The sequence below is a fragment of the Vicugna pacos genome, chromosome 13 (assembly GCF_048564905.1).
Source record: "Vicugna pacos chromosome 13, VicPac4, whole genome shotgun sequence".
Classification (NCBI taxonomy): Eukaryota; Metazoa; Chordata; class Mammalia; order Artiodactyla; family Camelidae; genus Vicugna; species Vicugna pacos.
Genome location: NC_132999.1, coordinates 46263134 through 46277053, shown reverse-complemented (window position 1 = coordinate 46277053; position 13920 = coordinate 46263134).

Genomic DNA, 13920 nt, shown 5'->3' with positions numbered 1-13920 from the left:
AGTGTTAAATTATCATTGTGGCCCCATAAATGGCGCAATATCATGGGCCAAGGGGCATCAGTATGATTATAGCGATAGGGTTTTTCACAGAAAGTGGTGATATTCCAATCACATATCAAACGTAATTGAAGTCTCAAATTTTGAATTTCTTCACCCAAATTTAAAACAGCACTCTCTAGGTCCACCAGCCTTTTATTTATTTCTTCATCAATATGTGCTTGGTTTTCACACCATTTTTGTACAAAATGAGTAGTCTGGACCTTTTGATGCAATGCTGTGGTTGCCACAGCTATCAGACCCATGATGGCAGCTATCAACAGGCCTATGCATCTTTTTGCTCTTTTAAGGACAGTATTCAAAACAGTTAATAGAACGTGCATGTCTGAAGAGTTTTCCCAGGGTCTGTTTTGTCTCACTGGAATCCAGACCCCTAATCTTCTCCTAAGAATGTAATAACAATAATTGGAGCATACAAGTTTCAATTTAAACATGTATATAATTTCCCAGATCCAATTAATTCATGAGAGGTATAATGTATGGCTACTGTTCCTCTAAAAAACACAAAGGGATCTCTTAAGCAAGCCTGGACAAAGTAAGTTCTATTATTAAAAGTCTGATAACTAAGGGTATAAATATTATCACGAACATATGATCCCTTCCAAATTTAAAATTTTTTAAAGCGCAACGCTATCTTTCAAATATTCTCTTGAGGAACTCCTTCTAAAGTCTGAGGAAAAGGGGGCCTCATTCCTCCTCCTCACCAAATTATTGAGAGTTTATTTTATGAATATTATCATTTATACTCCATTTCAAGATCTTATTAGGATCACAAAAGGAAGATGCATGTGAACAATTTTGGGCTGGGTACCCCTTGGGGGACGAGTCCACTACAATTGCATAGGAATCATTGAGTAAAGTCACATAATTAATTCCCCTGCAGTGATCCCAATGAATAATCTCCTTTGATGAAAACTGAACCTTATCCATAGTGCACACCGGACTATTAGGAGGATCTAATTTGGTTGAATTTTTTCTTTCACATATAAAACTTAATCTAGACTATAAATGGAGCTTTTTTTTTTTTTTTACTAGAGTTAGCATACTTAGGGATCATGGACAACCAGGCCTGGATTCCTAACTTTAAACAGCCTGGGGCAGCTCCAATACAGGTAAAGCCTATCTTTAAAACCCATAGTCATGTTATATTTCACTCCTTCTTCAGATGGGTGGAGAGGCAGCCTGCCATCTTCCGGTCCTGGGACCCAGGAAGAGTCATTAACATAAATAGGAAAAGAGGGTTCTCCCCAAACTACAGGTCGTAGCATAAGCCCAATGTGTATGGTGTTCTCCAGCTGCTGAAGGTGTCACGCTCATGGCGACAGAAAGCAATGCGAAAGTAGCTGCCACCAAATTAGATGTGGTGACAGGCCTGCCTTGACTCTTCACCACCCTTTCTGCTTCCTGGCATAAAGCCTTAATCTGACCCCATGTGGGGAGGGCAGCCCTTTTTGTTTTTTGTGTTGGAGTTATCAGTCGCGTGCTCTTCAGAGTCAGCCCTTCCATCTGCATCACTGGGGGCTCCAGTTCGGTGTAATACTTCCTCTTGTCTCCGTTCATGTTCTGGCTTGATCCGTCGGCTGGGTACCCAAACAGGGGCAAGGCCTTCTCCTGGAGAGACACAAGCATACCCTCGACCCCCATGTTATCAACTTCCCCGGAGCCCAAGTATTGGAAGGGATATCTTGCCACCATATTAATGGTTGGAACTGTGTTTCCTTTTGTTCCTTAAGTTTCTCATGCTGTTTCTCTGCTGGTGTCAAGTTAGCATCATTTAAATTTAAAAAATTTAATGGTAAATAAGGCTCTATTCAGTTTGGTATATGCATCCCCTTTTGTTTCCCCTTTTTGTTTTTCTAAAACTTGTTTTAGATATCAATTTGCTCTTTCCACCATAGATTGACCTTGTGGATTATAAGGTATTTCCGTTAGGTGTTGAATTCTCCAAGTTTCAATAATTTTTTTCATAGATATACTAGTATAAGCAGGGCCATTATCAGTTTTAATGGTATTAGGAAGGCCCATAACTACAAAACAGGAAATATAAATGTTGTTGTACATGACGTGAGGTTTCACCTGTTTGTGCAGTGGCCCAAAGAAAACGGGATTAAGTATCAACTGAAATGTGAACAAAAGATAATTTGCCAAAAGAGGGAATATGCGTAACATCCATTTGCCATATATTATTTACAGTTAGTCCTCTGGGATCTACTCCCGCAGAAGATCGATTTTGAGAAGTTAGTGCCTAACAACTGCGGCAAGTTTTAACAGTATTTTTAGCTTGCTCCCGGGTCATGTGAAAATGGTTTTTTAATCCTTTAGAATTGACACGAGTCACATCATGAAAATGTCGTGCTTTCTTAAATGCAGGTAGCAATAATTTATCTGTTAAATCATTTCCTTTTGCTAATGGCCCAGGTAGGCCAGTATGAGATCTAATATGGGTTATACAAAATTTGGATTTTTTTTTTTTGGCAAATTACTTCCTGTAAATCATTAAATAATTGATATAGTAAAGTTTGTAAATCTGTGTTAATCAAGGCTGTTTTCATCTCCTGAGTAACTTGTACTACATAAACTGAGTCAGATAAAATGTTACTAGCTTCAGCTATATCTCTCAGAGCTGTTATTACAGCTACTAATTTGGCCTGTTGGGCTGACAGTCCTGGAGTTTCAATTTTTTTTGTTTTATATCCCGTATATTTTGCATACCCATGAGTCGTGTCATCAGTAAATATAATAGGTACACACAGAACAGGCTCCTTTTGAGTAATTTTATTGCGAACCCACTGAGTTCTTTTAATGAATTGTAACACTGGGTTTCTGGGTAATGATTATCTATATAACACCTACAAAGTCTGCTGATGCTGTTTGCCAGCTGATGGCATTTCATAGGCAAGTCTGAATCTCCTTTTTTGTTAAATCAATTAATATATGAGAAGGATCATAGTCAGACAACTCGGCGGAACTTTTTTGTCCTTTTCTATTAATGTTGCAATCATTTCTACATAAGGGGATAAGGATTTGACTGTCGAATTGGGCAAAAATAACTGTTCTAATATTGCATCCTCCTGAGTGAGTAATCCCGTGTGAGAATGTTTCAAATGAATAATTATTAAGCAGACAGATAATACGGGGTTAACATGAGACAAAACTGAAGAAGCTATTCTATTTTCTACTAATTGTAACTCCTTTTTAGCTTCCATAGTCAGTTTTTTAGGACTTTTTAAATCTGAATCCCCTCTCTACAAAGCAAACAAGTTAGATAAGGCATATGTGGGAATTCCTATTTTTGGTCATAGCCAATTTATAGTTCCCAATAATTTTTATAAATTATTTAAATTAGTACTTTTATCTCTTCTTACTTCTACCCTCTGTGGCCTCATTGTTGTTTTGTTTACTATAGTTTTCAAGTACTTAAATGGGGAAATGGTTTGTACCTTTTCAGGGGCTATTTTTAGGCCTGTCCTCTCCAGGCATAATTCTAGGTGCGAATACGCCTTGCTGAGACGTTCTCGATTGGGAGCCGCCAACAAAATGTTATCCATGTAGTGAATAATATAGCAAGTTGGAAAGTTTTGTCTGACAGGTTCTATAGTCTTTCCCACAAAGGCTTGACATATTGTTGGGCTACTTAGCATTTCTTGAAGCAAAACCTTCAATTGATAACATTTCATAGGCTCTTTATTATTTACAGAAGGTACTGAAAAGGCAATATTTTCTATCTGCCTCATGTAGGGGAATAGATTAAAAAATCCTTTAAATCAATAATAATTAACAGCCAATTCTTTGGAATTATTGTAGGGGACAGAAGTCCTGGTTGTAAAGCGCCCATAGGCTGAATTATTGTATTAATAGCTCTTAAATCTGTAAGCAGCCTCTATTTTCCAGATTTCTTTTTTATGGGAAAAATTGGGGAATTTCAGGGGCTATTGGACTTGTCTATATGCCCTTTATCTAATTATTTTTGGATAAGCTCTTTGATAGCTTCTAATTTTTCTATTGTTAAAGGCCACTGTTCAACCCAAACTGGTCTTATTGTAATCCATTTTCATTTTAAAGGTTTGGGAGGATTCTCAGTTTTACCAACAGTGGCCATCATGATAAAGGGTGGTGCCCTAGACGCAGTCTTCCATCATTTTCCTGAGGCTCCATAGGCTGCATGATGCCTCGACTTCCTTTTCCTGGCCCTAAGCCTTGTTCATACCCTTGCTGAGCCATCATATTCTTACTTTGTTCACTACACTGACCAGGCCCAGGGATATATATTTCTGCTTGTCATTGCTGTAACAAGTCCTTTCCCCATGAGTTAATGGGCAGATCGGCAATACAGGGCTGAACATATGCAGTGTGTCCGTTGCGTCCCTGACACTTATATATTTGAGTGCTTTTCTTTAAGCCTTGAGCTCTTCCTAAACCAATAACATCAACATCAGAATCCTGGGTTGGCCAATTTGGGGGCCAGTGCTGACGACTAATGATGGAAATATTTGCACCTGTATCTATTAATCCTTTAAATAATTTTCCCATAATTCTAACATTACATACTGGTTGGGACTCTAATATTTTTTCTGTTACAAAAACTCCGGCTGTTCCTGATCTGCTGATTCCCTTTTCTCCGCTGAAACCTTTTCTTGCCCTTACTGGAAAATAAGGCAATAATAAAATCTGTGCTATGTGATCTCCTGTATTTATTTCCCATGGTTTACCAGGAGATAACATTACCGTAATTTCTCCTGTATAATCGCCATCTATAATTCCAGTATGTACCAGAATTCCTTGAGCAGTAAGGCCAGATTCTCCTAATATCAATCCCACAGTTTTTTTCTGGCAAGGGCCCATATATCCCTGTATTAATTAAGGCTGGCATTTCCCCTGGCGATATTATCATAGACTATTTAGCAGGCAGATCTAAGGCTGCACTGCCCCGTGCTGCGGTGGATAATTCCATGACACTGCGTGGTAAGGGGGGGTGTTGGTTCTTTGAGTCTGAATGGCCCCTTGGGCTGGATCTGCTCCCTTGTTCTGAGGGGCTAGGAGCTGGCCCCTCTGGGAGTTTCCCTGCAGGGAGTGCCATTCTTATGAAAAGGGATCTACACTGATTGGCCCAGTGATCACCCTTTTCACATTTAGAACGAAGGCCAGGTGGCCTTTCTTTTTTTGTTTGTTTGTTTGTTTTGTTTTTTAACATTTTTTATTGATTTATAATCATGTTACAATGTTGTGTAAAATTCCAATGTAGAGCACAATTTTTCAGTTATACATGAACATATATATATTCATTGTCACATTTTTTTCTCTGTGAGCTACCATAAGATCTTGTGTATATTTCCCTGTGCTTTACAGTATAATCTTGGCCTTTCTTGTTTTTGCTTAACATTATTCATTGGCTTCCTTTTAAATGGCTTTTGACATTGCTTCTTTTCCCGGGGGAGGCCACAATTGAAGCATTTTCCCGTAAACCCTTTATTTAATTTTAAATTTGCCGTAGCCTGAGCCATCATATTAGCTTTAAATGACTCAGTACCTACTCATTGGCATAATTTAATGTAATCATTTAAGGAAGCCTTGCCTTTTAAAGGGCCCAATCGCCTTCTTACAGTCAGGATTGGCATTTTTATATGCAAGTAGCTGGAGAGTGGTATCTGCAGCCTCAATATTTTTACTTGTCTTTTAATAGATTCTCACAATCACGCAATAAATTCAGGATAGGGTTCCTTTGGTCCCTGTATTATTTTTTGAAATGATGTAGCTGCCTTTCCATTGGATTCGATTCTTTCCCAAGCCCTCAAACAGCATCGCCTCACTTGCTCTATGGCCTGATCGTCCATCGGAAGCTGATCTTGGACTCGTGCCCAGGCACTGAGACCCATTAGCTGGTCAAAAGATACCAGAATATTCCGAGCTTGGTTATCCCTTGCCATAGTTTCAGCATGGTCAAGCCACCAGGTTCTGAACTGTAAAAATCCAGAAGGAGCCAAAACAGTCCTGGCCAAAGTTTGCTGATCAGTAGGAACGAGCCGTAATCCCTCAGCCATACTTTGTAGGAGCCCCACAGTAAAAGGGGAATTCACCCCCTAATTTTGAAGTGCTTGTTTTAGTTCTTTCTTCATTTTAAAGTAGAACGGTTCATGAGTAGCCTTATAAATGCCATTTGGGTTATTTGGATCCACTCCAGGATCCAAATGTTCTCTCACTACGACAGGTAGAGTCACATTAAGTGCCTCTATGTCGCCCTGTTGTTTTGCTTCTAGAATTCCTTGCTGTATTGTGGGGAGAGAACTAGTTTTAACAAGTATAGTGTCTTTCATAAGAGTCTGAGGGAGAGTTGTTTGTTTTGGCAATGAAAAGGTAGGAGGAGGAGGTGGCCATATATCCTCCTCCATTTTTGGGGGGCTGACGGCATAGCGGGCTCCTGAGGCATGGCCATGGCTGCTAATGGCTGTCCCTTTCCATCAGGTAGGGCATAATCAGGGGTCTCTTGGTCATCATCAGAACTAGAATTATCAAATTCTTCAGTTGTCTGCAATGGCTCCAGAACTGATTTTATGAGACTCCATGTAGGCGAGACAGTGACCGGAATCTGAATCCTTTTGCATGTAATTTCTTTAGTTCTGCTCCTGCTCTTTCCCAGTCTTGTAAACTTAAAGTGCCTAATGCTGGAGACCAGGTACAATGTTTATCAATTAACGTTAACAGTTCTAGTATCTGGCCTTCCCTAGTCCAGGCTCCTCCTGCCACGAGGAGCTGCCTCAACAGACAAACACATGGCTTATATTGTCCAGAGATTGCTAGATTTCCCATTATAACCCTGAAAATTTTCCCAAGACAGTCCTTACCAGCAGTGGGTTTTCGAGGCCTCGCCCTCCTCTCGGGGTCTTGCAGCGCTGTACTTCCACTTTACAGAAATGCCGTCCTCAGTTCAAGTCCCTGTTCGGGCGCCACTTGTTGCGTCCAGCGCAGCTTGGGACTTTGTCTGAGGACGGGCGATGCAAGATTTGAGAAACAAAGAGACAAAGTAAAGAGCAAAGATGTGACCAGGGGACTCAAGATCTCGTGGATCGAGAGCGCAGAAAGCCTGGTCGACATCATGTTTATTAGGAGTATACAGCTCAGAAAAAACTGCGATCAAAGAGGTGAGGCTTTAGATATTCCAAGCAATAAGCACTAAGTTTTGCTTGCTAAGTGATTGATTAATTCCCAGCCTATCCCCTCCAGGAACAATCACCCTCCTCGGGGTATATAAGATTTATGAGTCTACCCTGTGATTGCCTCTGGGACATCTCGAGGTAGCAAATATTTCCCCTGGGTCAAACCCCATGCTTTCATGCCAGAACAAAGTTCTGTTAATGGCTGACCTGGCTTTCCAGGACCATCGATTGTTCACCCTAAGGAAACACATGCCCTCCTTCGTGCCCTTATGGTCAATCTCAGGATGGCTCCTTCCAGATTTTCTTTAGCATAATACGTGCTATAGGTCATCTACTGTGTAAAACATTAAAACAAAGCAAGCATGTGTGTTTTAAGCAAGCAAGTATGAATATAATATTTTAAGCTCATAGAAATTTAAGTGCAGCTTGTTTCCCAGCAGCTTGTTTCCCAGCACATACCTTCAAAGAACTGGCAAGCTCTAGGTGCAGGGAGGTGGACAGGGTGGGGGACAACAGGAAATCTGACCATAAAGGTGCAGCAAATGGTGGTGGTGGGAGGGAGGTACTGTGGGAGCCCCCAGCAGAGGTGACTCATTTCATAGCTGCAAAAGGTGAAGCTTGAGCTGCGATCTAAAGGGTGAAGGGAGGTGGGGTGAGGATAGAGAAACCAGCTGAGGGGCACAGACAGGCTGAATGAACGTGTCATGAGCCATTGTCGGGGACGGGGGACTTCTTGCCTCTCAGCAGCCTTGAACACAAGGCAGGACGTGAGAGACGCGGCTGGAGCGGCAGCGAAGGCTTCCCATCTATAGCAGGTCACTGCCCATCTCAGGTGGTGGCGTCTGTCCCAGTCTTTGCTGCCTCCCCAGCTTCCACCTCACCTCCTCCCACCAAGTCCCTTAGAATCTCTTTGGGGGCGCTGCCGCATCCCACTCTCAGTCATGTGGTATGAATCCTCCGCTCCTGAGGTGGATCCTGATTGGCTTAAGCCATCAGCTACCCCATCCTGCTGAAGTGTGATTGATTCAAGGAAGGGTGCATGACCCAGCTCAGGCCAGTGAGAGGTGAGATGTTTGCCGGGGTTTCTGGGGGAAGGATACCCTGTCTCCTTGGAGGGAGCTCGGGGAAGGGACCTGCACTTTCCCTCTGGCTCCATGGAGTGAAGGCGTGAAGGCCGGGGATGAAGGCAACCCTGGAAGAGAGAATGTCAGAGAAACAGAGCCCGGCTGGACCTACCTCTGCAGGTCTCATTTCTCTGAGCCAGCAAATTCCCACATTGTTTAGCCTGTTTGTTGTTGCTTTTAAGTGAACAGTTTCTAACTAGAGGGACAGGGCATTTCTGGAGGACGGAAGTGGATAGAGCTGGAAAAGGAGCAGCCAGTGGTGTCTGGACCTGGCATGGGGTGGGGGTGGTCAAGTCCCCTTTGTTTTTAATTCCATCTCCATGTTCAGTACTTGTGAGTCAAGATCTTTCCCCCAGAAAATATCCCCTGACCTTGCCCTGCTCTGGCTCCCGGACGGCAAGCCCTGGTCAGATGGCTCGGTTCTGTCCTAACCCTGCCCGCTGCCTGACTTTGGATCTCACTGCAGTCACACCCCATCTTTGGGCCTCTGTCTGTGATCCATCCACCAGCCCCCGAACTGCGCTCCCCAAGGGCAGAGGTGATGTCCAAGCCAGCCCGGCAGCCCCAGAGCCCAGGACAGGCCTGGCACAGAACAGGTGTCAAAGGGGCTATTGACCAATCAGAGTGGGAGCTGCACCTTCCTGCGCTGACCTCCCAAAGTCAGGGTCATGTGTGATGCTGATGTGAACCGGCTGCTGCTCCTCTGTCTACCCCAAGAGGCTTGCAGAGGCCTCGGCCTCATGCTAGAGCAGCAAGAAGAGACTGAGCATCTGGACTGCATGGTGGAGATGTCAGCTCACACAGGACTTCTAGTACAGCCACTCTTCTAGGCTGAAGAGGAAAAAGAATCACCCCGAAACTCAACCATTTGCTTCCCAGCTGCAGCTGACCTGGGCAGTCAAGCCCCTCCTCAGTCTGTTCATTGGTAGTGGGGGGAGGGAGAGTAATAGTGTGGGGACAAGGCTCAAATCGTGAGATATATCAGTGGGGGTCAGCCCAGGTTTCTTCCTTTTAAACAGCAGAGCCCCCACTGGGTGGCTTGAGCTGCACCTCAGAGTACAGGACACGTGTCCGTATTCACAGGCAGGAGCAGAAAAGGCTAGGGTGGAGGGACCCACCTTCATCCGTGGGGAGAGGAGGGGCCCGAAGAGCACAGCAGGCGGGTTGGGAGCCCAGGTCTGGGGTGGTGATCTCAGGCCCGTCTTTGGCCTTTGCAGGACTTGGGTTCCTCTCGGGCAGGCAGAAAGCAGGTAGAATGCAGAGAGGAAGAACCTGGGGTGGTTACAAGGTTAGGAAGAGCCCTCGTGAGATATCCCAACATTCATTCCTGTATTTATTTAGACCCAGTGTCACCAGCAAGGGGTTTTGCAGTTGCTAGTGGAGAAGACGGACAATAAACGGGGAATCACACAAAAATATGTACTGGCCCAATTGTAATAAGGGTTATGAAGGAAAGCAATTGTAGATGATTAAAGGAGGGAGTAATTGACATTTATTTTCCATTTTCTTAATCCTCATCATAACCCAGCAAGGCAGGAGTTATCAGAGGAAGCTGAGCTCAGAGAAGGTCAGCAACTTGTCCAAGGCCACAGAGCTTATAAGTGGTGGTTGCGGAAGTATTGGGATCCCTGACAAGCTAGGTCTGTTCCCAGAGCCAACACTCTTGGGACCACATAGGAGTGGCCCCCACCCCCACCTCCAGGCCAGCCGTGTTGGGAAGCTGTCAGCAGGGCTGGCCTGGAGACACTGACCGGCTTGGTTTGGGGGTGTTGTTCTTTCGCATGTGGCCCAGTCTGGGGCTAGATTTAGTGTCCAGGGGAATCCTCTCAACTCAACAGCCCCGAAGTTTCAGGAGAAGCTGAGCGGGTTAGGGTGGTCCTGCGTTCCAGCAATGGGCATCCTGTTGCTCGCTCAATGACCTGTCCCATGGAGGGGGTAGAAGTCAGGGACTCCAGTCTCCAAAGAGCAGACGGTGGGCCTTCCATAGCTAAATCCCAGAACAGCTTTCAAGGAAGAGAAGCCGTGAGTGAGTTTGTATCTTGCTTCTATCTCTTATAAGCTGTGCAATCTCAAGCAAATGACTCAACCTCTCTGAGCCTCTTTTCCCCCATATATGAGCTAGACTTACTCATGACAACTTAGAGAGCCTATGTTATTGAGCATCACATAGTGGATTTCCTTCCCCCTTTCCTCAGCTGGACCCCATGAAGTGTGATTTTCTCATTTCTGCCCCTCCACTGAGGCATTCTAGAAGCCCCCACCTATGGCTCTGTGACCTGAGGCACGTCGCTGAAGCTCCCTGAGCCTCCATCTCCTCACTTGTAAAATGGGGAGGATGAGGGTCCCTGCCTCACGGGCTTCCTGGGAGGCTGACAGGACCACCCACACAGAGCACTTAGAAGCGGGGCTGGGGCCCTGCATCATGCGTGCCAGGTCACCTCATCCAAAGCCCTCAGCCTCCACCGACAGGACAGAGCTTGGCCTCAACATGATGAAACCATAGGTCCCTCCAATCCCATCAACACCATCCAGCCTCCTGCTGCCCTGGGAGCCCCACGGCCCGTGTTTCTTCTCCCATTTCTTGGACGAGGCCTCCAAGGCTCACTGAGGATCAGGGCCGGGCTCAGTGCCCCTGCGAGGAGGAAGCCCTCAGACAAGGGCCTTGGACGCCAGAGTCCTGCTCTCACCAGCACATCATGGGGTAGGTTCTGCCCATTTAACGGCACCGTTACTTCTGCACGGCCCTCGGCCATGGCGGTGTCTGTTAAGCCCCTGTCCAGCAGAGGTCAGTGGGGGGAGGTCAGCGGGAGCCCAGCAACAGGGAGCAGCCAGGCCCCGCTCTCAGTTAGGGCCTTGCCAACGGCCTTAGCCCCCATCAGCGTCACAGCTCCATCTCCCGGGTGCCCAGGATATATAACACGTCCCGATCAGGGGCCGGCAGAGAGGTGGTGAGAAGTAATAATTGCCTTGGCAGGTTCCTGCAGCCAGATTTATTATGACATAAAGAAAAAAACGTAGCTCCTGGCAGTTAATAGGCAGCTGGCCTGTCTGTGCTTATAGAAACCCTATTTACTGGGGTGGAGCGGGTGGGGGCTTTTATCCCACATTTGCTCTGCCCAAGGCCGTGGGCAGGGCCCGTCTGGCCCATCCATCTTCTTGTGCTCCAGGTCCCCTGGTCTGAGAGGCCACCTCCTCTGACACATTTCACATTTGGAAATCAGTGCCCAGGCCACAGATGCCCATTTGGTGTTGTATCAAGGGGTCCCCTGGCTTTCAGCACCACCCAGACAGGTCATGGAGCAGAGCAGTTAAAGGCCCAGGCTTTGGAGTCAGCCTGACTGGTGCAGCAGGGAGCACAGACAAGCCATCCCCGCTGGGCTCTGACATCTTTCTGGGTGTTGTTTTTTAAGCTATGCCTTTTGGAGGGGGCACCAAAATATAAGGAAGGAAGCCCTTTCCTGGCTGTGGGGCTTTGGACCAGACACAGCCTGCCTGAGCCCGGTTTCCCACTGCTGGGATGGAGAAATAGTCGCCCTGGGGTGGAGATCAGACTGGGTGAGCCCAGGATGGGGAGCACGCAGGCCGGGGCTCGCGCACAGCACCTGCTCGGGAGTATCTGGCCAGGCCGGAAGGCTCACGTCACACCGCTCTGTGCTTGTCCATTTCTCCTGCTGCTCCCTGAGCACCTGCAGGGCTGGGACCTCAGAGCCAGCACAGGCAGCACACACGTTTCCTGGATGGTCACAGGAAGGAGGAGCTGGGTGGTGTCCGGTAAACCAGAGGTTATCTCTGAGGGCAGAGAATAGGCAGAGAGGTGCCTTCAGACCCCCGTTCCATTCCTCACACCTCAAGGCAAGCAGGGCGCTCACACCCATTGACAGGTTAACAGGATTTGTCCCCTCCTATTTGAAGACAATCTCAAAGCCCCTCACGTGGGAGAGAAGGGCAGAACCATTCTTTCATCCTCTGCCTACTTCTGCCTCTGCACACATGACTGACAACCTGGGTCACTGGTCAGTGCAGACCTGCTCCCACAAGTTCCCCTGCGCAGATGCTCTGCAGGAGCCTCGGTGCTCTGCCAGCCCCCTACCTGCGTGTGCCCTCCTATTTCTGAGGCTGGTAAGGAATCTAAGAGATCTTGTTCTTGCAAAATCCCTTAGACATTCTAGTGTCGTGTCATTACAGTATTCACCAGGTCCTGCCATGTAAGTCAGTGCGTATCTTCTCTCTGTCTGTCTCTCTCTGCCTGTATCTCTCTTGCTCACTCGCTCTCTCTCTCTCTCTCCTTCCGCTCCCTCACCAACAATATGTCAGGACAATCTGTCCCCTCGCAGAGGGACCATCAAACAATATCAAGCAAAATTCCAACACATGTAACCAGACTGCCTGGCCTGGTACATAAGCAAGGGCCGTCAATAAAGCTGCATGTGGCCGAGCCTTGCCTGGTTCACTGCTTTTCCAAATGCTCTGCATTTGCTCTGCTGAAAACAAGGTCCCTTAACGACGGGCATTTCATCTTTGCGGGAGGACATGGCTGCAGGGATAGGGGCGCACAGGCAGGGCCGCGGGAGGCTGGGCAGCGCCATGGCCGGGCCACTCGTGGCCATGGACTTGAGGTTTGCGCCTCACCGGGCAGAGCCTCTGTGTCCTCGTCAGCAGAGGGGACAGTGACAGCCCCTTCCTTGTTTGAAGGATTCAGAGAAACGTACCAGGATTATCAGCACAAGAAATGATGGAAACCTCTGCCCCCTAATTTCACCTGTTGCCAGATTCCCCACTCGATATAAACACAGCATTGGACAGGACCACAGGAATTATCTGTTCAACCCCTTCATTTCATAGCTGAGGAAATTGAGGCTCAGAGAGGCAGGGGGGCTGGCCCAAGGTCACATCTGCAAGTAAGGGCAGTGGGCTCCTGCCCCAGCCCCAGCCTGGTCTCTGCACCATCTCCAGCTGCCAGGTCCCTCCTCGCTGCCCTGGGTGCCCCCTCCCCTCCCAGTCAGGCTGCAGCTGCACCTGGCTCTTGATTTTCCTGCTCATCCCAGAAAACTCTGATTGTGAGTCATCATCACTGGGTTTTAATCATCCTGGAAGCACCCCAAGCACTTTCCGAGGCCGTTTGTCTGTTCCATCTTCCTCACAATAAACAGGATCAGAGTCATTAGTTTCCAATCACAAGAAACCCCAGGGCTCCTGGTGGTGTCCACATACTTTCACTGCTCTGACGACTCCTGCACAGGGGCTGGAAAGGTCCTTAGAGGTCAGGAGAGCACCCTCTGCACAGGATGGGGAAACAGGCTGGGGTGGGCAGGACTCACTTGGGGTCAGACTGCAGGTCAGAGGCTCCCAGCCCACTCGTCACCATGGCACCATTGCCACCTGCTAAGCCTTAACTACCTCTGAGACCCCGTTTCCCACAGGGTCGCAAAGGCAGGTTCACCCATTCCTCACCCACATTCCGCCCACGAGTGTGGAGGCGTCACAGGGATCTGTACAGCTTCCAGCTTCCCCTTTCTGGTCACTTCAAATAAATAACTTCATTGTTATAAAATGGTTTGTTCTTGTTGCAAAAATGACATCAAAATGTA